Source organism: Tupaia chinensis, unplaced genomic scaffold (genome assembly GCF_000334495.1).
Source record: "Tupaia chinensis unplaced genomic scaffold, TupChi_1.0 Scaffold000253_1, whole genome shotgun sequence".
In the NCBI taxonomy this organism is placed as follows: Eukaryota; Metazoa; Chordata; class Mammalia; order Scandentia; family Tupaiidae; genus Tupaia; species Tupaia belangeri.
The window spans coordinates 446,642-455,136 of NW_006159733.1; the positions used below are offsets into that span (position 1 = coordinate 446,642).

At 38.6% G+C, this 8,495-nt stretch overlaps 1 protein-coding gene and 1 pseudogene across 1 annotated transcript in view; one reads left to right on the top strand and one right to left on the bottom strand.

Moving 5' to 3' along the window:
• Positions 1-8,495, top strand: part of DNAH6 (dynein axonemal heavy chain 6) — a 314,451-nt gene that overhangs the window by 114,531 nt on the left and 191,425 nt on the right. The gene's annotated exons all lie outside the window — the stretch shown is intronic.
• The window catches only part of LOC102480967 (cytoskeleton-associated protein 2-like), a 10,729-nt pseudogene that overhangs the window by 1,212 nt on the left and 1,022 nt on the right, over positions 1-8,495 (bottom strand).

Here is an 8,495-nt window from a genome sequence, read left to right on the forward strand (position 1 = left end):
CCCCCCCAAAAAAAAAACCCCCCCAAAAAAAAAAAAAAAAAGAAAGAAAGAATCAAATGGAATTGTTACGGGCGAAGAATGTGATACAGGAAATTAAAACCTCCCTTGAAAGTATTAAAAGTAGATTAGATCACACAGAAGATTTAATCTCAAATGTAGAAGACAAAACCTGTGACCTAGAAAAAAGTATCAAAAATATTGAGAAAACAAACAAGAATGAGGATAATATACAAGAAATACTAGATACCATCAAGTGCCCCAACATCTGGATAATTGGTATCCCAGAAGAGGAAGAAATAATAAGGGCATTGATCATTTATTTAATGAAATACTGGAAGAAAACTTTCCTAACCTAGAGAGGCATTCAAATATCCAGACCCAAGAAATCCAATTTGCAGACCCAAATTGAATCAAGCCACGAAGATCCTCTCCAAGGCACATCATAGCCAGATTGGCCAAAATTACAGACAAAGACAAGATATTAAAATTGGCAAGTGGGAAACATCAAATTACCTACAAAGGTCACACCATCAAGCTAACATCGGACCTCTTGGTGGAAACAATGCAGGCAAGGAAAGAATGGGGAAATATAGTCAAGGTGTTACATGAAAAACAATTTCAACCAAGAATACTATACCCAGTAAGATTATCCTTCATATGGGAAAAAAAGATAAAAACATTCTCAGATAAACAAAACCTAAAGGAATTTACCAACTCCAGACCAGCTCTTCAAGAGGTTCTGAAGGGAGTGCTATATCAGGAAAACTAAAAAGTCAGACAGTTTTAAGAGAACAAAAAACAACCAAGAGAATGGCTCACTTAATGATAGGAACAGGTCCAGAAATATTGATAATAACATTGAATGTTAATGGATTAAATTCTCCAATTAAGAGACACAGTCTGGCTGAATGGATTAAAAAAAATAGAAAAAAAAATAGAAATCCTCTATCGGTTGCCTACAGTAAGCACATCTTATGAATAAAGACATACATAGACTATAAGTGAAGGGCTAGAAAAAGATATTCCATGCAAATGAAAATCAAAAAAAAAAAAAAAAGCTGGAGTTGCAAAACTGATTTCAGACAAAATAGGCTTCAAGACAAAGACTGTGAGAAGAAACAGAGAGGGGACCATCAGTTAGCATAATAGCTATGTCGCTGGACTCCCATGTAGTCGACCACGGTTCAAGGCCCGGACCTGGTGGCTTAAAACTCATGCCGGGCACGTGTGCATGCAAGCCCAAGATCCCGAGAGGAGAATGGGGGAGAAGGGATTGTGGCACGGCCATCCCCCCGGGGGGTGATTTCTTGCTTTCTGTCTCTCTGTCTCTGTCTGTCTGGCGAGCGCACGCGCCCTATGGCAAAAACCTCTCAAAAAAAAAAAAAAAGAAGAAGAAGAAGAAAGAGAAAACAGATTAATCAAACACGTGATGAAACAGGCAACATTACAACAGACACAACAGAAATACAAAACATCGTTACAGGATACTATGAGCAACTATCTGCCAACAAACAAGAGAACATGGAGGAGATGGACGAATTCCTGGATATGTACCATCTACCAAGATTGAATCAGGAGGACATAGAAAACTTGAATAGACTGATAACACGCCATGAGATTGAATCAGTAATAAATAACCTCCCAACAAAGAAAAGTCTAGGTCTGGACAGCTTCACCTCTGAATTCCACAACACTTTTAAGGAAGAGTTAACCCCTATCCTACTCAAATTATTTCTAAAGATCCAAACGTGAGGAAACCTTTAAATTCATTTTACAGAGTTTCTATTCCCAAAACAGATAAGGACATGACAAAAGAGGAAAACTACAGACCAATATCTCTGATGAATATAGATGCAAAGATTCTCAACAAGATACTAGCAAACCGTATCCAACAACTTATAACAAAGATTATTCATCACGACCAGGTAGGCTTTATTCCAAGGATGGAAGTATAGTTCAATATATGCAAGACCATAAATATAATACACCATATTAGAGGAAAGAAAGATAAAGACCATATGATCATTTCAATTGATGCAGAGAAAGCATTTGATAAAATACATCCTTTCATGATTAAGACTCTCAGTAAGATTGGTATAGAAGGGTCGTTTTTCAATACAATTAAAGTCATCTATAAAAAACCTATAGCTAACATTATACCAAATGGGGGAAAGCTAAAAGCTTTTCCACTAAAAACTGGTATTAGACAAGGCTGCTCACTTTCTCCACTACTTTTTAATATAGTGTTGGAAGTCTTAGCCAATGCAATCAGGAAAGAGAACAATATAAAAGGCATTCAAATAGGCAAAGAAAAGTTGAAAATATCTCTATTTGCAGATGACATGATGGTATACTTAGAAGGTCCAAATGTTTCCATGAAAAAACTTCTCAAGGTAGTAAATGAATACAGTAAAGTAGCAGGATACAAAATCAACATAAAAATCTATAGGATATCTATATAGGAACAAGTTGAATGAAGTAGAGCTGAAGAAAGGAATCCCTTTACCATAACCGCAAAATGTATAAGATACATATGGATAAACCTAAGGAAGTCAAAGACCTTTACAAAGAAAACCATGAAAATCTTTAAAAAGATATTGAAAATGACATTAAGAAGTGGAAGGACATCCCATGTTCCTGGGTTGGAAAAAGAAACATAATCAAAATGGCAATTCTACCCAAATTAATCTATGCATTTAACACAATTTCAATCAAAATACCAGAGACATTCTTCATGGATCTAGAAAAGACCATCATAGAATTTGTCTGGAATCATAAAAGACCTCATATTGACAAAGAAATCCTGCTCAGGAAGACTGGAGTGGGTGGCATATCACTCCCTGATTCCAAAATATACTATTAAGCTGTGATAATCAAAACAACAGGGTATTGGCACAAAAATAGACAGCTGGGCCAATAGAATAGAATAGATACCCCAGAAATAAACCCTAAAGTTTACAGCCAACTGATTTTTGACAAAGGATATCAGTCAATCCATTGGGCAAAGGAAAACCTTTTTAGCAAATGGTGTTGGGAAAACTGGGTATCCACCTGCAGAAAGATGAAACTGAATCACCATCTTTCATCATTAACAAAAATCAACTCAAAATGGATCAAAGATCTGAACTTAAGAATTCAAACTATAGGGAACCAGCAGTTAGCATAATGGCTATGTCACTGCCCCCGTGGGGGGTGATTTCTCGCTTTCTGTCTCTATGTCTCTCCCTGTCTGTCTGGCGAGCGCACGCACCCTATAGCGAAAAACCTCTCCAAAAAAATAAAAAATAAAAAGAATTTAAACTATAAAAGTACTGGTGGAAAATACTGGGGAAACTCTGGGAGACATTGGAGTAGGTAAAGACTTTGTAAATAAGACTCCAAATCACAGGCAATAATCTCTAAAATAGACAAGTGGGATTATATTAGATTTAGAAATTTCTTTTTTTTTCTTTTTTGGAGAGGGTTTTGCTATAGGGCACGTGCACTCGCCAGAAAGACAGAGAGAGAGACAGAGAGATAGAAAGTGAGAAAGCACCCTCCAGGGGGGATGGCCACGCCGCAATCCCTTCTTCTCCATTCTCCTCTCAGGATCTTGGGCATGTACGCACACACGCCCAGCATGAACTTAAACCACCAGGTCCAGGACTCTAACCACGGTCTACTACATGGGAGTCCAGCAACATAACCATTACGCTAACTGCTTGTCCCGGATTAAGAAATTTCTGCAAAGCAAAGGACACAGTAACAAGTGTGAATCTACAACCCTCAGAATGGGAGAATATTTTTGTAAAATATGCCTCAGACAAGGGACTGATAACCAGAGTACACAGGGAACTCAAGCAGCTTAACCTGGAAAAAATTAAAATGATTAACCCAATTAAAAGACAGGAAAATGAGCTGGACAAAAATCTCTCTAAGGAAGACATATAAACAGCCAAAAAACATATGAAAAAATGCTCAACATCCCTCACTGTAAGGGAGATGCAGATCAAAACCACAATGAGATACCACCTAACCCCTGTCAGAATGGAAAAGATTAGAAATACAAAGAGTGATAATGTTGGCAGGAATGTGGTGAAAAGGGAACTCTCCTACACTGTTGATGGGAATGTAAACTGGTTCAGCCACTGTGGAAAACACTATGGAGATTCCTCAGAAATCTACAAAAAGAACTACCATTTGATCCAGCAATCCCACTTCTGGGTATTTACCCAAAGGACAAGAGAACGCTCAACTGGAAAAGCACTTGCACATCAATGTTTATTGCAGCATTATTCATGACCGCTAACACATGGAACCAACCTAAATGTCCACAAACAGATGAAAGGATGAACAAAGTGTAGCACATATATTCTATGGAATACTACTCACCCATAAAAAACATGACCCTGGCATTCCATAGAAAGTGGTCAAATATGGAGGATCTATTGCTGAGTGAAGCAAGCCAGGATATGAAAAAAAGATATTGTATGTATCCACTTAATATATACTGACTACCTGCACTTTATGGTAGAGATTGAAATATTAGAGGGCATAAAAGCAGTGAAAATAGTTATGGATGCTGAAGATAGTGTGGAATGGGGTGGGAGAAGAGAAGAGTATAGAGAAGGAGAGCAAGAGAACAAATACAGAGGCATGATATTAGTGGGACACAGAAATGTTTTATTACCTGTAGATGAAAACATGTATAGTATTCTCAACTAGACTGGCCTGAGAAGTATTTCACATTGGGTAAATTCTTTTTTTTTAATTATTACTTATTTAATTTTTATTTATTCATTCATTTATTTTAATTTGACCAGAGAGAGACACAGCGAGAAAGAGAGAAAGGGAGAAAGGAAGCTGCCAGGTCCGGGACTCGAACCATGGTCGGCCATGTGGGAGTGTCCAGCACCTTAACCACAATGCCACCTGCTGGTCCCCAGGTAAATTCTTTATACAAGCTAAATGATATATCATGATTGAATGTTTTAAAAAAAATAATGGCAATAAATAATAATCTGAGGGACCAGTAGTTAGCGTAATGGCTAAGTCGCTGAACTCCCATGTAGTAGACCGCGGTTCGCTTCCCAGACCCGGTGGCTTAAAACTCATGCTGAGCAGGTGTGTATGCGTGCCCAAGATCCCGAGAGGAGAATGGAGGAGAGGGGATTGCGGCGTGGTCATACCGCCTGGGGGGAGATTTCTCACTTTCTGTCTCTCTGTCTCTCTCTGTCTGGCGAACACACGTGCCCTATAGCAAAAAAAAAAGAAAAAAAAAAAAACACCTCTCCAAAATAAATAAATAAATAAATAATCATCTGAAAAAAATGATGAAAAACTATTTGATGATGATGATGTGGATAGTAATGTCTTTGTCTTGACTGATATGCATGCATGATCATCAAGCTGGGAAAAGAAATGCAATACACTGTAAAGATATATGTGATTCAATGTAATATAAAAAAGATTATGATAATAAAATTAAATTTTAAAAAAAGAAGTTGAGATCATCTCACTGTTATCAGAAATTTCAGCTCTTTAAATGTAGAATTTGTTTAATCAAATTGCACCTTCTTTTTTACACTTTGCAAGCACAGAGTAGTAGACACATTATATTTAATTAGGTAAGCTGCCCTAGTTTGTATGGGGCGTTTTAATATCACAAGTTGAATCTTTTATTTTGTCATCTTGCTCCTTTTCGCAGTCTTGAAATACCACATTTCGATTATGTTTATTCTCTATTTCTGGTTGTCTGGCTGAAAATGTACACCTATATATTCCGTGTTGACTTCTTGGGTTTGCTCTTTGGTTTCACAGTCCTCCACAGTACTTCCCCCAGACTTTCTTTTTCTTAATTCTTCATTGTGAGAATATCTGCAATTACATGCCATATCACTTCTGTTGACTGAGCCCCTTCCAGAATGGCCTGCTCATAAATTGCAATAATATCTTTTTTATTTTTTGAGAGATTTTTGCTATAGGGCGCATGCACTCGCCAGACAGAGACATAGAGACAGAAAGCGAGAAATCACCCCCCAGGGGGGATGGTCACGCCGCAATCCCTTCTCCTCCATTCTCCTCTCGGGATCTTGGGCACACACGCACACGCGCCCGGCGTGAGTTTTAAGCCACCAGGTCCAGGACGTGAACCGCGGTCGACTACGTGGGAGTCCAGCGACATAGCCATTACGCTAACTGCTGGTTCCCATTGCAATAATATCTTCACTAGGACTTGTGATTGATTCAGTACATGCAAGGCATAGCCAATACTTAGCAAATGTTTTGGCATCTGGAATATTTTTAATCAAGTCATTAGGTGTGACCAATATTTCTTCTTTTGGTCATCCCTCAATAATCAGGTTCAGGGATTCATAAAATGTCTTGTTCAGTTTTTCAGTAAGGAATCTGTTCATCTTCTTCTGCCATGGCAGTCCAAAAGGACCCAACTGGTTTTTGATTTTGTCCTTCAGACTCAGGCTGGGTAACTACTGAAGTAGGTGGCCTTTTCAGCATTCTTCCTATGCTAGCTTTGTGCTCACTCAAACAAGCTTTTCTCTCTTCTGCAGGTTCTTTGGGCTGAGCAACTACTCTCAGTAGATGCTTTTGCTATAGTGTGTCTTCGCTACTCAATGGATTTTGATTTTTCTATTTGTTTGGTATTAGAAGATGAAGCAGGCCTGGCTATAATTTCATATGTGATGCTTCTTGATAGTGATTTAATTCTTTTTATGCCCTCAGAAGAACTGGTTTTGACACTAGAAAAAAGCATTTGGGATTGTAATAGTTCTTTTTCACGAGGCCCTTTCTGGATTGTAGCATTGGCAGACGGTCTACTGATGCCTTGCTTCACTGTGTCCTGGGTATTATTGGATTGACTTCTAACAAGAGATCGCACGCATTGTGTGTTCTGAGATGTGCTCGCAGATTAAGTGGTAGCAGTCATATCTGAGGATCTACCACTTTTCACTGTCAACAGTGCTGGAGTTGACAGGCTGAGGCTTTGTGACTTTAGAGACAGTAGTTGAAAGTTTCTTTGTTATAGAACTCTCATCTTTGACTCGTAGAGGTTTTCTAAATGAATTAACCTTGCACAATTTAGCCACGATAAGATCCAAGGATAGGTTTCTCAGGCATATTAGCATCTTCCTTTTTTTTTTTTCTTCATAGTCATTTGCTTCTTTTATCATTATTCTTAAGGTGAAATGCCTGGCTTAATGTCATATATTGACTTGGGGGATCATCTTCCATCATCTGTAGTAACAACTACAGAGTTTGATTAGCATCCTCAGAATTGCATCAACTGGTATGGTTGAATTGGTTAGTTTGTTAGAAGGTTTTAAAGGAATACAGTTCTCTTCCACTGTTGCATTATTTCTGCTCCCTGTAGGTCTACTGGCACTTTTTTATCAGCCATTTTTATTTTAAGTTTTTGAACTTTTTTCCCTTCTTCAACCTGGACCTCAGGTGTCAACATTCTCTTGCTCGTACTGGGTAATATCAGATTTTCCTGTTTGTGTGCAAAACCTGTTTTTCTTCTTGTAGGATGTTCCTTGAGTTTTTGTTTTCTTTGCTCTTTGAACCCAGACTGGGTCCTTTGATTCAGGGGCAGCTGCAGGTCCAAGGGCATTGTTGGAGTGCTTGTTGCAATCTGGGGTCAGGGGTGCAAAGAAGCTCTGACTCCTCAGTCCACTGCTACACTCTTGGCAGTTTGATTTTTGAGATTAATCTAAATGGTAATATTTTTATTTCAAATTATAATTTTTCTTTTTTATGTTAATTTCATTTATTTTTATTATTACCTAAATGATGGATTATTATTTACACAAAACTTTCAATAAGTAAAAATTATCCTTGATGCCATTATTCAAAGGTATCCCTGCTAACATTATGTTGTAATACATTCAAGTCTCTTTAATTCACTTTTGCTACATGGTTATATATCAATAATCTATAGTAGTGATTCCTTTTTTCTCTTTTACTTGTGTGTGTGTGTGTGTTTGCTATAGGGCACATACACTTGCTAGTGAGAGACGCAGAGAGAGAAAAGTGAGAAAGCACTTGCCAGGAGAATGCCCACATTACAACTCCTTCTTCATTCTTCTCTCTAGGCTTTGGGCATGCACACACATACACCTGGCATATTTTTCAAGCCAGTAGGTCCAGGACAAACCACATAGTTGACCATATGGGATCCAAGTACCTTACCACCACACCACCTACTGGGCTCCTCCATATGCCTCTTAACTTTTTGTCGTAAGCCAGACATTTTATGTAGTACAGATACTGAAGTAAATCTTTTTTTTTTTTTTGAGAGAGATTTTTCACTGTAGGGCTCGTGCGCTCGCCAGACAGACAGAGAGAGAGACATAGAGACAGAAAGCGAGAAATCACCCCCCAGGGGGGATGGTCACGCCGCAATCCCTTCTCCTCCATTCTCCTCTCGGGATCTTGGGCACGCACGCACACGCGCCCGGCGTGAGTTTTAAGCCACCGGGTCCAGGACGTGAACCGCG